Source organism: Gasterosteus aculeatus, chromosome 13, assembly GCF_964276395.1.
Source record: "Gasterosteus aculeatus chromosome 13, fGasAcu3.hap1.1, whole genome shotgun sequence".
NCBI lineage: Eukaryota > Metazoa > Chordata > Actinopteri > Perciformes > Gasterosteidae > Gasterosteus > Gasterosteus aculeatus.
Window position 1 is genome coordinate 17,753,595 of NC_135701.1, and position 13,084 is coordinate 17,766,678.

Here is a 13,084-nt window from a genome sequence, read left to right on the forward strand (position 1 = left end):
GCGCTCTGGGAGAAGAGCAGGAATCCGTAGTGAAAGTGGCCCCCGAGAAAATCCCCGTGTGGAGAGCGTTTTTATCGCAGGGCGCCTCGGCAGGACGGATTTGTCCGGCTTTACTCCTTTATGAGACAAATATTGGGATAAATCTCCTCAGCAGCCTGGGCCTTGTTGTGAAAAGGCCAGGGCCCAAGCCAGTGCTTTACCATCACATCCTCCCTCTTATGTAAACAGACGTCTCATACAACACACACGCACGCATGCACAAAGACCACTCACCCAATTCATTTTTGCAGGGCTTTCCTCTTCCTGTGCACATGCACAGCTCAAGAACACTTCTACTAATTCAGTTAAATGAACTCTCTGCCCTCATGTGGCGATTTCATCCCTTTTTTTTACTTCATTACAGATCAAACCTTGTGGAGGACAGAACGTGTCCGTCGTGTAAAGCGGCTTTCGGTGTGTTGTGGATGCGTTGACGAACGCGAGCCTTTTTTTTTTCTTTTCTTTTTGCCCACAGACACCAGGTGCTGCTCGGTATTTTGTGTCCGCGGCGGCTCCCGGTTGTTCTGGCGCAGTGAGAATAACGAACGCAGCTCCTCCGCTCAAACACAATGCCTCTCGCCAAAAGCCTCCAGCGCAGACGAGCGCGGGAAATGAATGGACGATAGTGGAAAGCTCCCACTTCACTCCCAAAATAAAAATCACAATCACTCTATGTGTCTACGTCAACAATGCAATTTATTTTTTTGTCACGCTGCAGAGACAATTGGACTTCAAAACCTCTCTTTCACAAAAACCCGGTCGGTTGGTTCTGACTGACTGCGGGTCCAGAGGCTTTGATAGCATCTGTGCTGGGGGCTGCAGCGGCAAGGAGGCCATTTTCATGAGCGGTCCTGAATATGATTTTTTTTCATGTCTTAACAATTGGCGTTCAATCATTTCCCAACAAAAACGTCTTCATTTTAATTGTCGACAGTCTATTAAATTACAGGCGATCCGCTCTTAATAATGGCTTATAACTGTTCTGAGTGAATTCTTTAGTAACAACTGATATAAAGTTATTCATTACAAAGTTATAAAAGTGGTGTCAAATTTATCACCGTTACAAATTGGCCGTCTGCTGTGAAAACGTCAATAATAATTGTCTAAGCCAATCACCTCTCAGAGCCTTCAAAAGCAACGGTGACACAGAGCTCATGCGGGGCGAAGCACGAAGAAGACAAATGGAAAACCGCCCGCTGCGTATCAGTCATTTCTATAGCGGTGCGGAATAATCGATCCTGCCGTAGAATGTGGGCGGACGTCTCTCGTGAGGGATCTCGGGGGGAATTGACTCTGTCGTGCCTCGATGCTGATAAAGACCACGCCCCCTCCCAGCAAATAACGGCCACCTCTAATTTTCCCCCGTAAATCACAACCTCAGGCTGAAAGCCTCCACTTAGAGGGGTCACAGTTTACGACGGGCCTTCTTTTCCAAAGGGGTGCGACCGGTGGGGGGTAGGGGGTCGGTCGCAGTTGGCGTTCATTGCTCGGAATCTGACCGTCGCCAGATGTCCGCCAAGATGGAGCAGGCGCGTGTCTGTTCGCGTCGGCCACACTTGGCCGGAGAGTGCTCAGCTCTAATAGGGACTGGCAGGCATTTTGTTGGGCTTTATTGCCACATGCCTCTTCCAATCCCGCCGCTGATTAGAGCTGCCATTACGAGCAGGCGGGCACGCGCGTTTTACGAGGCGAAACCCACGCGCCTCGGCGCCATCTCAAAGGCTCGGGGGCCCATTGGCGTCCCGTTGCGTTGTCTTGCGCTATCGCTGCTCGGAGGAAGTGGCGGGTGCGTCGTCACGCCACTTTTCTTTCGGCTCATCGGGACGCCGTCAGCTTAGACAATGTCGAATCTGGTGCGAAGCAATTACAGGCCCGAGCTGTCACAACTGGGCCTGATGGAGAAGGCTCCTTAGCCATCAACGCGCAATTCAGGAACACTGTGCCAAGCTGACGTGGTTTGCGAGGACGCATCCGCCCGCGCGCAACACATGCATTTACAACTGGCATGCAGGCGATTAGCTCAGAGAGGACAGGTTTAAACTGTTAGTCATTGCTGATTCATGAGCGGCTCGCTGGCTTCCACACACAGCTGCTCGCTGCGCTGCCTGTCAAACACAGGCAGCCAGCAGCTGGAGCTGTGTGTGTGTGTGTGTGTGTGCGTGTGTGTGTGTGTGTGTGTGTGTGTGTGCAGGTGTTCTGAAATGCTGCTTTTTAACCAGACCCCCCTACTCCGCCTCCACTTCGCCCCGCGTCCTCCTTTTCAGCCTTGTGTGTTTTTAAATTATATGTGTGCACATTCGTGTGTAGACGTGCTTGCATATTTATGTGTGTGTGTGTGTGTGCGTGTGTGTGTGTGTGTGTGTGTGTGTGTGTGTGTGTGTGTGTGTGTGTGTGTGTGTGTGCGTGTGTGGAACCTTGCAGGCTTTTGGCTGCTGTCTCTCCCTGGATGAAGCCAATGGATAGCTGAGGTCTGGATGACTTACTTGTTTAGGGAAAGAATCCACCAGAGAGGGCCAGCTGCTGTGCTGTCACATACGTGTGTGTGTGTCTGTGTGTGTGTGTGTGTGTGGAGGGGGGGGGGCTTCATCCAGTCCTATAGGTAGCACAGCAAGTGGCCGCAGTATATTTCATTTCGTTTTTTTTTTTTCCAACAGCCTTTAAAGTTCTTTAGCTGCTGTTAGAGCTTCAGCAGACACGCCGGTCCCCAGTGGAGACACTCACCGAGGGGTTAAACGCTCCACCAGACACACACACACTCATATGGTGAGTGACTCATAGCAGTGAGGTTTCTCATTAAGTCTAAATTCACTTTCAAGCGCATTTAATTAAGCAAATTCGATTTGGAAGGACCTGCCATCAAATAGATTTTTATTTGACCTCGTTTTTTTCTTTTATTCTGCAATCATTAAAGAGGAATCGGTCTTTGGTTGCTTTCTTACTTTAGAGAAGCAAATAAATGGAAGGTTTTCATATTGTCAATGCCCAGTGATGAAGGATTCAATTACCTCTCATGGGTTAGACTTTCATTCTGCTTCTTTGGATGAGTAAGCCATTTGAAAAACTATTATGTGGTTACAAGGATCAAATCAAGGCGGTTTTAGTTGACAGTTTTTATTTGTTTTTCACATAACAAGCAAATCATTCCGTTTGATTTTGAGATACTTTTCAAAAGATTTCCAATTCATTTTCTTTTTCTCGCGCTCAATCGATAAAACATGACGGGGCGTCGCAGCCTTTCCAGTCGATGTGGTGCAGAGCAGCGTGCACGCAGTGTGCCGCGGTTTCCACTGTCTGGTTTATTGACGGCAGTGATGAACTACGACGGCGTCGGAGGTTTCTTTGGTGGCTCTGTACGCGCCCCGCGTGTAACACCAGCCGACCCGCATCTGCTTGGCTCCTGGCGCTCTCGTCGGGATTAGTGAGCCATCGACGTTGACATGAATCTTAGCCTCTGTACACACACACACACACCGGCTGCTGAGGCAGCAGTTATTTGATCCGCGGTGCGATCCGATGAATGCGAGCAGCCTAAAGGTTTGTGTGGTTTTGTATGGCAATGTGTTCTTTTTGATGTGCGTAATTAAAAGACCAAATCAAGTCGACGCCTGCACCTTTTTCTGCATCGAATTCCACTTTGGTGAAGTTGCATTGACCAACAGCAACATCGTCAAACTTTAAAGAGTGCAAAACGGAGGAAACCGTTGGAGGAGGTTGTTGTGTTGCATCCTCCACTTTGAAATAACTTAACTTTGTTCAATGTCCTCCACCAATGAGGAACGATCCTCTGACAGTAATGAGACAGTAGTTCCATCCATCCATTGTCAGACCGCTTATCCTGCACACAGGGTCGCGGGGGGGCTGGAGTCCATCCCAGCCAACTTCGGGCGATAGACAGGGTACACCCTGGATTGGTCGCCAGCCAATCGCAGGGCAACACAGAGACACACAACCATTCACACTCACATTCACACAACTACGGGCAATTTAAAGTCCCCAATTGACCTGATCCCCAGAGCATGTCTTTGGACTGTGGGAGGAAGCCGGAGAACCCGGAGAGAACCCACGCAGACACGGGGAGAACATGCAGACTCCACACAGAAAGGCCACTGGGCGGAATCGAACCCAGGACCTTCTTGCTGTGAGGCGACAGTGCTAACCACCACGCCACCGTGCCGCCCGAGAGACAGTTGTTGGTGGTACTAAATGGCCTAAATACGACCACTCACACCACTCGGGTATCCTGCACCACCTTTGCATAACTGTCAAAGAAGAAGCAGGAAAATACATCGTCTCTCCTTTTATTCCGTCTTTTCTTACTGGTTCGCACAGCCACCGTTGGTTGTGTCCAACCCAGTCTCGTTGTATCGTCACGCTTTTGGGAAGAAAGCGTGACGATACAACGTTTTAGTTGCAACTAGGTCACGTGACTATCAACTTCCCCTCCCTTATCTGTGAAAAACACAATATTTTAAGAAAGCATCAACATTTGTATGCATTTCGATGGCATTCCCAGCGAGAAGTGTGCGTTATATTTTCATAATCTTCTATCAGAGAATGTAGAAGACCTTCCGTTTATTAGTTTCTAGTGACGTAGTTGCAAGGCAACGTAAATGAATGGGCATCACGGCCTATTGAAGCTACACACATTAACCAGCACTAACTAACCTTTCAATATGTTAATAAACGCAAATAACATTTCAGTTGTTATTCCTAATCTACAGTTGCCATAAAAATACACCACGTCATTAGTTTTGTCACTTTTGTGACTGGGGCTGACGTGTCACTCAAGCTGGTGTCTCCAGCTTTCACCCACTGCCTTTGCACACCTGCACCGTTGTGTGTACCTCTGAGTGCGGAGCGACCGGCTGCTGGGTTTCCTCTAAGAGAGAAGACATTGCATTGATTGAAGCGGCCACGCGGGTCCCACGCCGACGTATTTGCAAGCACTGAGAAACATCCTGCCCCGTCACTCATTACCCTTCTCTTGTTCTCCCCGCAGCCCAATGTGACCTTCGTCTGAGTCGAGTGTCTTGATTCGACATCCGCAAAGCCGAAAGAAAAAAAGAAAACTACTGAAGGGGTTGATCGAGAAGAAAAACCCACAGACGTGCGAGGGAGGAGAAGAAAAACAAGTAAGTGAGAAACTTCAGAAGAAAAAAAGGGTGGAGGAGAACAACAGAAGCATCTTTTTTTTTGCTTCCCTCTAAAACCTTCTTCAGCAGCACTGGTGGTGTGAAGGAAATATGAGAACAGAGGCAAGGAGGTGGGGGACATTACAGGCCTCTTCAGGTACTCCTTGAGAGAAATTAGACATGATCCAGACTAAGAGGAAACGGAGCCGGGAGATTAGAAGAAAAGTTGAATTTTAGTGGGGTATCAGATTTCACATTTCAGGCCATTTTCCTTTGGAAAGATGTTGAAGGTTATGGGTTTGAGAGTGTGTGTGTGTGTGTGTGTGGGGGTGTGTGTGTGTGGGTGTGTGTGTGTGGAGGGGGCTTTTCCTCTTGTATGTGTGAGTGGAGGTGAGGCGGCCGTATTTTGTAGAAAAACAAGGAACAGAAGGAAAGGGAGGGAGGATAGAGATTTATACTTTGCAGCACTGCCGCTGGCAAAGTGAACATGGCAGACCATGCACGGAATTCAAAATGTAGGTTTACTCAGAATACATTTTGTGATTTGTGTTACTTGTGTACTCAATCATCATTTGCATCCAGCTCTAGTTGTAGTACAAACGCATCAAAACACATAATGTCATTTTTACTTCAGCTCTAGATTTGGATTTATATCTAGACAATCCAAAAGATTCCTTGAATGGCGTTTTTTTGTCTTTTAAATGACTCTAATTTGAATACATTGGATAAATATCCGGATAAATGTGCCACAATGAGCTTATATTTTGGAGGAGGATGTTGCGAGACCCATCAAATTGTCCAGATTGTTCCTTCAAGCTGTCCACGCCTCACTGCGATTCCAACCCAAAGCCAGCCAACCCACCTTGGCATGCGTTCTGGCAGATTGGATCCCAATGCGAACAAGAACCGACGCATGAGCTCACCGACTCAAAGCATCCTGGCAACCACAAAAAAAAAAAAGAAACTGCTAAAGACAGCTAAGCTGTAATCATCAGGCCGTGGTCAGACTGCCAGCTTGTATACATTTTCTGACTGACAAAAAAAAACACCTACGAAAACACCCATCCGAAACTGCTTCTCTGTCAGTTGGGATTCAAATCCAATTTCAGAGTGCGGAAGTGCTGAGAAGATTCCACGGCGTTACTAGCAGAGCGCTTTGCTGACCCCCCCCCACCCCGCTCGCCTTGTTTAACCGGCCTCCTCCACCACCTGCAGAACTCAGCGATCTCACCGCGCGATGAGCGCTAGAAAAGCACGTCGTTGCCGACTAGAAGAAAAACGCCTCAGGCGATATCTTTCTATTCTTCCATCCATATTACTTCGGCAAGTATGTGAGTCCCTCACACACACTGTCACAATGTCCCTCAACATCCGATTCTCTCTAATAAGTCTGGTGGCCTCTCTCTCTTATCTCTACCTCTCACGCTGCGTGTTTATCTCGGTGAGGATATTGGTTGCCGAACATAAATAGCTTCTCCCCGAAAGCGCGCTATCACGGTCACCAAGAGCTTCGGGAGGAGAAGAGGGTGAGAAATGAGAAATAAAAGGGGACATTACAGTCACAGGAGGGAGATGGAGAGCGCGATAGCGGGAGGAAGAGGAAGGTGGAGGTTATGCACATCAAGGCTTGGTGACAGGTGTCAGGGATCCACAGATAAATGCACGGCACATGTAATATAACAAGAAATACTTCAGGTGTAGCAAGAGACTGGCCTTTATTTCTAATGTTGTGTTGTTTTTTGTATATTGTATTTACTTTGCTATACGTGAAGTAATTCTGCTAGTTTCTCCAACACCGGCTTAACTCTGAACCAGAGAATCCAAACCATTTGGAGACAACCAGATCCCAATTGGGGCCCAAACAAGCCAGAACCAGGTCAGAACCAGTACCATAATATTGATATATTGTTTCAACAGTAACATATACACTGATTGTCACACGTTGTAGCACCTACAGGGGTTCCCCTTTACCCCCATGAAAATAAATTGTACAAATAGAGCAGTAAGCAGTTATTGCACTTTTATCATGGATGTGCCAATTTGAGAGCAGAGGCCCAAAAGGAGGCGAGTCTGCAAAAGGTTTTAAAGGTATTAGAACGATTTAGTGAATAAAAAAGCAGCATTTCTATATAAAGAACATTGTTGAGTTGTATTCGTGAAATCAGTTCTTTGTCGTTGTGAGTTCAGCCGTCATTTGGGTGCCGACTTTCCTTTTTGAGATTCGCGGTGTATTAACTTTGCTGCAGGGACGACGCCTCCGCGGGCCAGTTCTGAGTTTACCGACTCCGCCCAAGTGTCCCGGCGCGGCCTGGTTCCCCTCCGCCTGCATCCCGCATTCCTCCGTCCTCGTCTCTCCATCGATCACGGCTTATCTTCCCGTCGGCCAGGACCCTCTTTGTGCACGGCCTCCCCTCCTTCCTCCTCACTGCTTATCGATCAGCGAGCAGGCAGTGGTTAATGTGGAGCCGGGCCGGAGGAGCGCTGCCTTGTGCGCTTCGCGTATCGTCTTTCCCTTCTAATGGCCCCGATCGGGCTGTAATAGAGCCGGAGTTAAGGCACCACTCTCTTTCTCGCCCCTCTCACCTTTCACCGCGCCTCGCTGCTCTTCAGATAATATCCTCCTGCACTGTATGTGGGCCAGGTGCGTTTTTGAGCTGATGATGTGGATTTCCCGGGCTGACGTTGGCAGATTTTTTCTTTTAAGCGTTTATTCATCGCAAGGAAGGGTCCCTTCTGCTGAGTATGAACGCGCTTCTTTGGCGATGTCCTGCTTTGCATTTTTACAGGAAATGCACATTCATTCCGGGGAGCGGCCCAGTACAACCACAGTCTAATTTAGGCCGCTGGGAACTGCCCAGCAGCAGAAGCACACTCTTTCATTGTGTCCGGTCTTCTGTCAGTCACTCGGCACATTGAACCCAGCTGGGTTAAGTGCTTTGCTCTGGGCCACTTTCTTCATCCGTAGTTGTTGAGTCAGGGAAAAGTTGTCTCTTGCTATTTTCCTTTTGCAGTCTTTGCTTCCCTTCCAGCGATTTGAGCGGCGTACGAATGAAAAGGTGAAACGGCAAAGTGAAGAAAATAAAAGCGAACGCTCACAAATGCCACGGGATGGTCGTACGAGTCAGTGAATGCCTCACAAAAGCTCTGCTCGTTCTCCTCTAAATATTCAGTGTGGAACCAACGGTTCAAACACACGGCGAATGCTCACTGAACTGCTTCAGCTTGGTGTTGGACGTTCATGCCAACCAGCGCTGCTGACCACAAAACCCGGGGAGTGCACGTGGCTTGTGATCAAACTCGAAATTTTTGGGCCATTCAGCACGTAAAGCTGATTGCTGCGGCTGGTGTGCTGGCGTATCTCGCATCGTGTTGCAGCCGTTTCACCTTTCCTTACAGCATTAGATCGTCGAAGCAGGGCCGTGAAGTTTTAAGGGTTTTCTACTCCAGCGACGTCATTCTGCTCCCAGCTTTCTTGCAGCTACAATTTCGCTTTTAATCAAATGAAATCCCCAAAATGACAATGATGTTCGTTGTCAGCTCCATTTTAAACCGTTTTGGTTCAATAATGGTAATCTTTTGAGACACGTTTTAGTTTGGCGGCGTGGTCGATGTGATGATCTGCCTCGACACTGATGGTCCCTGAGCTCACAAATCCCACAGCTGAGCCCGGGATTCACAACCTGTGATTACCCTTGAAGGCATATTGAGAGAAACATTCTAAATTCAGACAAATCTAAATGCTAATAGAGCCGGGGGCTCGGCAGGCTGCAGAAGTTAAATGTGCTGAAAGCGGGTGTCAGTGCAGCAGCGATATTGCGGCGCTCCGTGTTGATTCGTGCAAAATGAGCGTTTACGTGGACCGTGTAGGTTGCGGGACGTAAATGCAATACGCGACTAGAAAAACACTTTCCAACCATTTCATTGGTCCTCGGAAAGCTGCAAAACAAAAAATCTGTTCCATGTGCCTGATAGAAAAAGGATTACCGTGGAAACCTGTATTTTTCTCTCTCCGTGTCGTTCTTTTTATTCCTCAAATCAGGAGCGAGCCTGCCGACTTGGTACCGAGGTGTGAGGGGCTGTTTCTATAGTCCAGCTAGGTGAAACCTTTCGGCCCCCCGTGGCACCTCACTGGGCTGCAGGGCTCTGGAGGCCCGGCGTGATCTCCTCAACTCTCCCCCGAAAGAACACCTCAAGGAGGTGACCCGAAGAGAGGGGGCAAGGACAGAGGCTGCGAGGGAAGGAGAAAGCGTGCTACCGGACGGACAATTGGACCCCCTTAGGAGCATGGTGGGCGGTCTCGCCGAGCCGGAATGCACTTGTTCCAGAGACCGGCTGGCAGAGAGTGTGAAACCAGAGCGAGAGGGAGCTGGTGTGCACTTGTGTGTGTGTGTGTGTGTGTCACACAGTGTGTTGCATTCACACATCCAGCGGTTGTTATTTAACAAAATGAGACGATATGACCATTTATATTTGGTATATTTATACTCACATCAGATTAGGGCGCTAATAGTACATCAGCGAATACTTTTAAATGAGACAACAGAGAGTGTTTGTCATCTTCGTGGTTGGAAAAAAGTGGGAACATTTGGAGGAGTGATTTGATTAATGTGTGAGAGGCTGAAGATGTGCAGCCTAGTTGGGTGTGTATATGAACCCAGACATAGAATCATTTTATTTTTTGCCTGTACGTATAGTCCATGTATGTGTGCAGCAATTATAGTCCGTGTTTAAATATGCACATGTGTGGATGGTCCCTTGAGCGCGGCTGATCGAATTGGGACTGCATGGTTCATCATTGAGTGGTGCAACAACACGCACACACAAACACACACTTACCAGCACACCTCCCTCCCATCAGACACAACATACGGTGCGCTGACAGGACAAGGTCGACGGAAGAGAAAAAAGGGGGAGGAACCCGTGACAGAGAGCGGACAGAGAGAGAGAAACGCAGGCCGCGTGTCTGCTCGCACGCGCATAACCCGGTTAATGTGGCTTTTCTGAGGGAGTCTCATTTCATACGTCTCAAGTAATCGAACTACATGGTTTTAAATCAGGTTAAAGGATTACCAGTAATCCGGGGAATGTAGCTAGATGTCGAGTCTGTTGACGGTTAGGGTGGAGCATGTGGAAAAATATGGAGGGTTTTTTTTCCCTCTCTTTCTAAAAATATTCGGCCTTTTGAAATAACAAAAACACCACGTTCAGTTCTCAAGATCTTAAAAAAAAATATTCCTTAAGATGTCCTCAGATGTTCAGTTGAGTTTGTATTTAAACAGATTTATGTGGGTTTTATTAAAACTAACATTCTCTGGTCCCGCTCAGCGAAAAACACTGATTCAGTCAGCACAATAGAGCTTAAATTGACGCATCAATTGTGTTGATTGTGACCCGGTGCGACTTTGCATCTATTCGCGTCTCTTCTCGTCTTTGCATTGACTTTGTATGTAATCTAGTGGAGCGCTTTGCATTTGGTGTGAGCGCAGCTTTGGGCTGTTGGATCCATAATACTGGCTGCTCCCAGTGAAGATAGAGTGTATTGTGTTTGGGGAGATATTTAAATAGCAGCGGTGCTGATCCTTTAGCTGCGTCGCTCAGGGGAGACACAAAATCTATGGAACTGCAGCTGAAAGAATGTGCACTTTAACACAATGCTAACGATCCCTGTGTGAAGGCTTATCGTGGAGACATTTGAATCGCTTACGATATTATATCCTCGTGTAACTGAGGTTGCTTACGTCCTTTACTGCAATAGCCCGCATCCCACATCATTACACTGAGGAACGATCCAACAAGCAACCCCCTAAGTACAGACGTCAGGTTGGTTTCACTATATCATGTCGTTTCAAACAAAAACAAACCCCAAACAGGGTGGAAAGTTTCGGGGAGAAGCTTTCTACAATCCGCCCCGGGCCGGATCGGCTCTTCTTACCCAACAGCACTTCTCACCGGAGACTTAATTCAGAGTCAAATCAGATGCAGTAGTGATTGGCTTGAATTAAAACCACGGGCCTCTTGGGTAAAGGCTTGAAAAGCCGATGATTGGGAGCATTTGGGAGCCGGGGATAGAAAAGTCTACACCAGTGAATATCTTCAGTCTTGGTTTTCAACCCCTTGAGCTAATGATGGCTGGAAAGGAAGCTCATAGATTCAGTCACACACCTCTCAAATACTGGAGGAAGTTGCTCTGGGTAGAAAATGATCTGAACCTTGTTTATTGCAAACTATGTTTTCCCGTGTTGGTGCACAACATAAACATAGTTGGGGAAAGGTAAATTATCCCCACCTTTGTCCGCCTGCTGTTTTGTGCTGTGCAGTTAACGCGGAGGGGAGTTTTTACAGCGTTTTAGTTTCGAACAGCCGCCCGCAGTGACTGGCAACTGGGTTAATGAGAGCGGCCACTCGGAAAACAAAACAGTACAGTTGCAAACATAAAACTCAAAGTAATTACCTGAAAGACGCTCTGAAACACTGAAGCTGGAGGGGACGACGGCGCCCCAGATGCCACTCTGTGAATTCACCAGTAGGTTTACTGGCAAGAAGCTTGTCGCAGATGTAAAAAGCGCATAGAAAATGGTCGCATGAGTAAAATTGGGGATCAACTGGAATCCTTGTACTGAAAAGTTCAATAGTTGAAATTAGACAGCTCCACGTCGGCTCCCCAAGTGATTGGATTAAGGTCTGGCTCCATCAGGCTTACGCCCCCACCGGCATGGACCGAAGGCACAGATGGTCTCGCCGTCAGATTAGCTGGACGTCGGCCTCTGGTTTCAATCTCGACTGCGCCTCCTCTCCTATCGCCTCCCCGGGTCTGAGCAGGTGTTTGGCCTGCAGTCAGAAGGCCGAATCAGACCCATTTCATCTGTAATCAGCTGCAGCCCCCGGCGCTGATGGAGGAGATCAGTGTGCCGATCAAAAGAATTGGAAGCCGACCCGCACCTGACCGGCCAACCGTGCCGTGACACGGACAAGGCGAGGTGGTTGGAAGGAGGGAGGAAGAGGGAGGAGAGGGGGGGGGGGGTCGAGACCTGGATGTGGCCGAGCGAGCAGGAGCTACAGTAGGGATGAAAGGAGGCGAGATGGAGGTTTGTAGGCCTGCAGAAATCTCCGAGGGGAGAGACATGAAAGAGCACGGCTCGTGGGGGAGGTGGCAGCGGGGGAGGAAAAGATGTTACACTTCACACTCTCTCAAGGGAGTTTTTTTTTTTTTTTTACATTTCCATCAAATGGAAATAGGTTGTTTAAAGTCAAATGCGGGGCTCCGTTCCGCTTCAGCTTGAGGTAATTAGGATGGGAGGTGAATTCCAATCAGCGTGTCAAAGGAAAGTCAATGACGTTCACTTGAAGCAGTAATAGCGAGATGCCCACGTGCTGTTTAGCAAGTCATTAATTGTGTGCAAATATGGGAAGTCATGCGCTCAGGTGCATGAAATGTGATAGGCGGCTCACAAATTGCCGGTAGCAGTTAAAAAATGGGTTTTGCGAGCAGTGGAGGTTTGGCGGGGACGTTGCAGCTTGCCCAGTCCCGTACTCATTCAAAATTCATTCCATTAAGCAGCATTTTATCTGTACCGGCACATCACCCGCACATAAGATACACTTCTCTAATGTGACATCTCACTTGACATAAAGATGCAACACCCATTTGTTCACACCTACATGCTCAGCTAATGCCATCACTTGGATGCAGACTCACTTGTGCTCACTATTGCTTTAAACCTTTGCCTTCAAACACACACACACACACTTCAACTGTACCTTTGCACAAAGCCTCTTAGATGCCGAGCGTGTTGTGGGTGTTTCACTGTCAATGGAGTGTCCCTGTGTGCTCCATTAACGCTGAATAAAAGCTTGTGATGTCTTCATCCTCCTCGTCGCTGTGCGGCGAAAGGTTTCTCCGTGCAATGTGGAAC

General features: G+C 48.1%; 1 protein-coding gene across 2 annotated transcripts in view; it reads left to right on the top strand.

Annotated features, from left to right (window-relative positions):
* Positions 1–13,084, top strand: part of sema4c (sema domain, immunoglobulin domain (Ig), transmembrane domain (TM) and short cytoplasmic domain, (semaphorin) 4C) — a 71,083-nt gene that overhangs the window by 18,999 nt on the left and 39,000 nt on the right. Inside the window, exons 1-2 of one of the 2 annotated variants that reach the window (XM_040195651.2) lie at positions 2,678–2,802; positions 5,039–5,171. The gene's annotated coding sequence lies outside the window, so the exon portion shown is untranslated. Of the gene's footprint in view, positions 1–2,677; positions 2,803–5,038; positions 5,172–13,084 lie in introns of those variants that run through there. The other variant, XM_040195650.2, reaches the window with a different exon arrangement.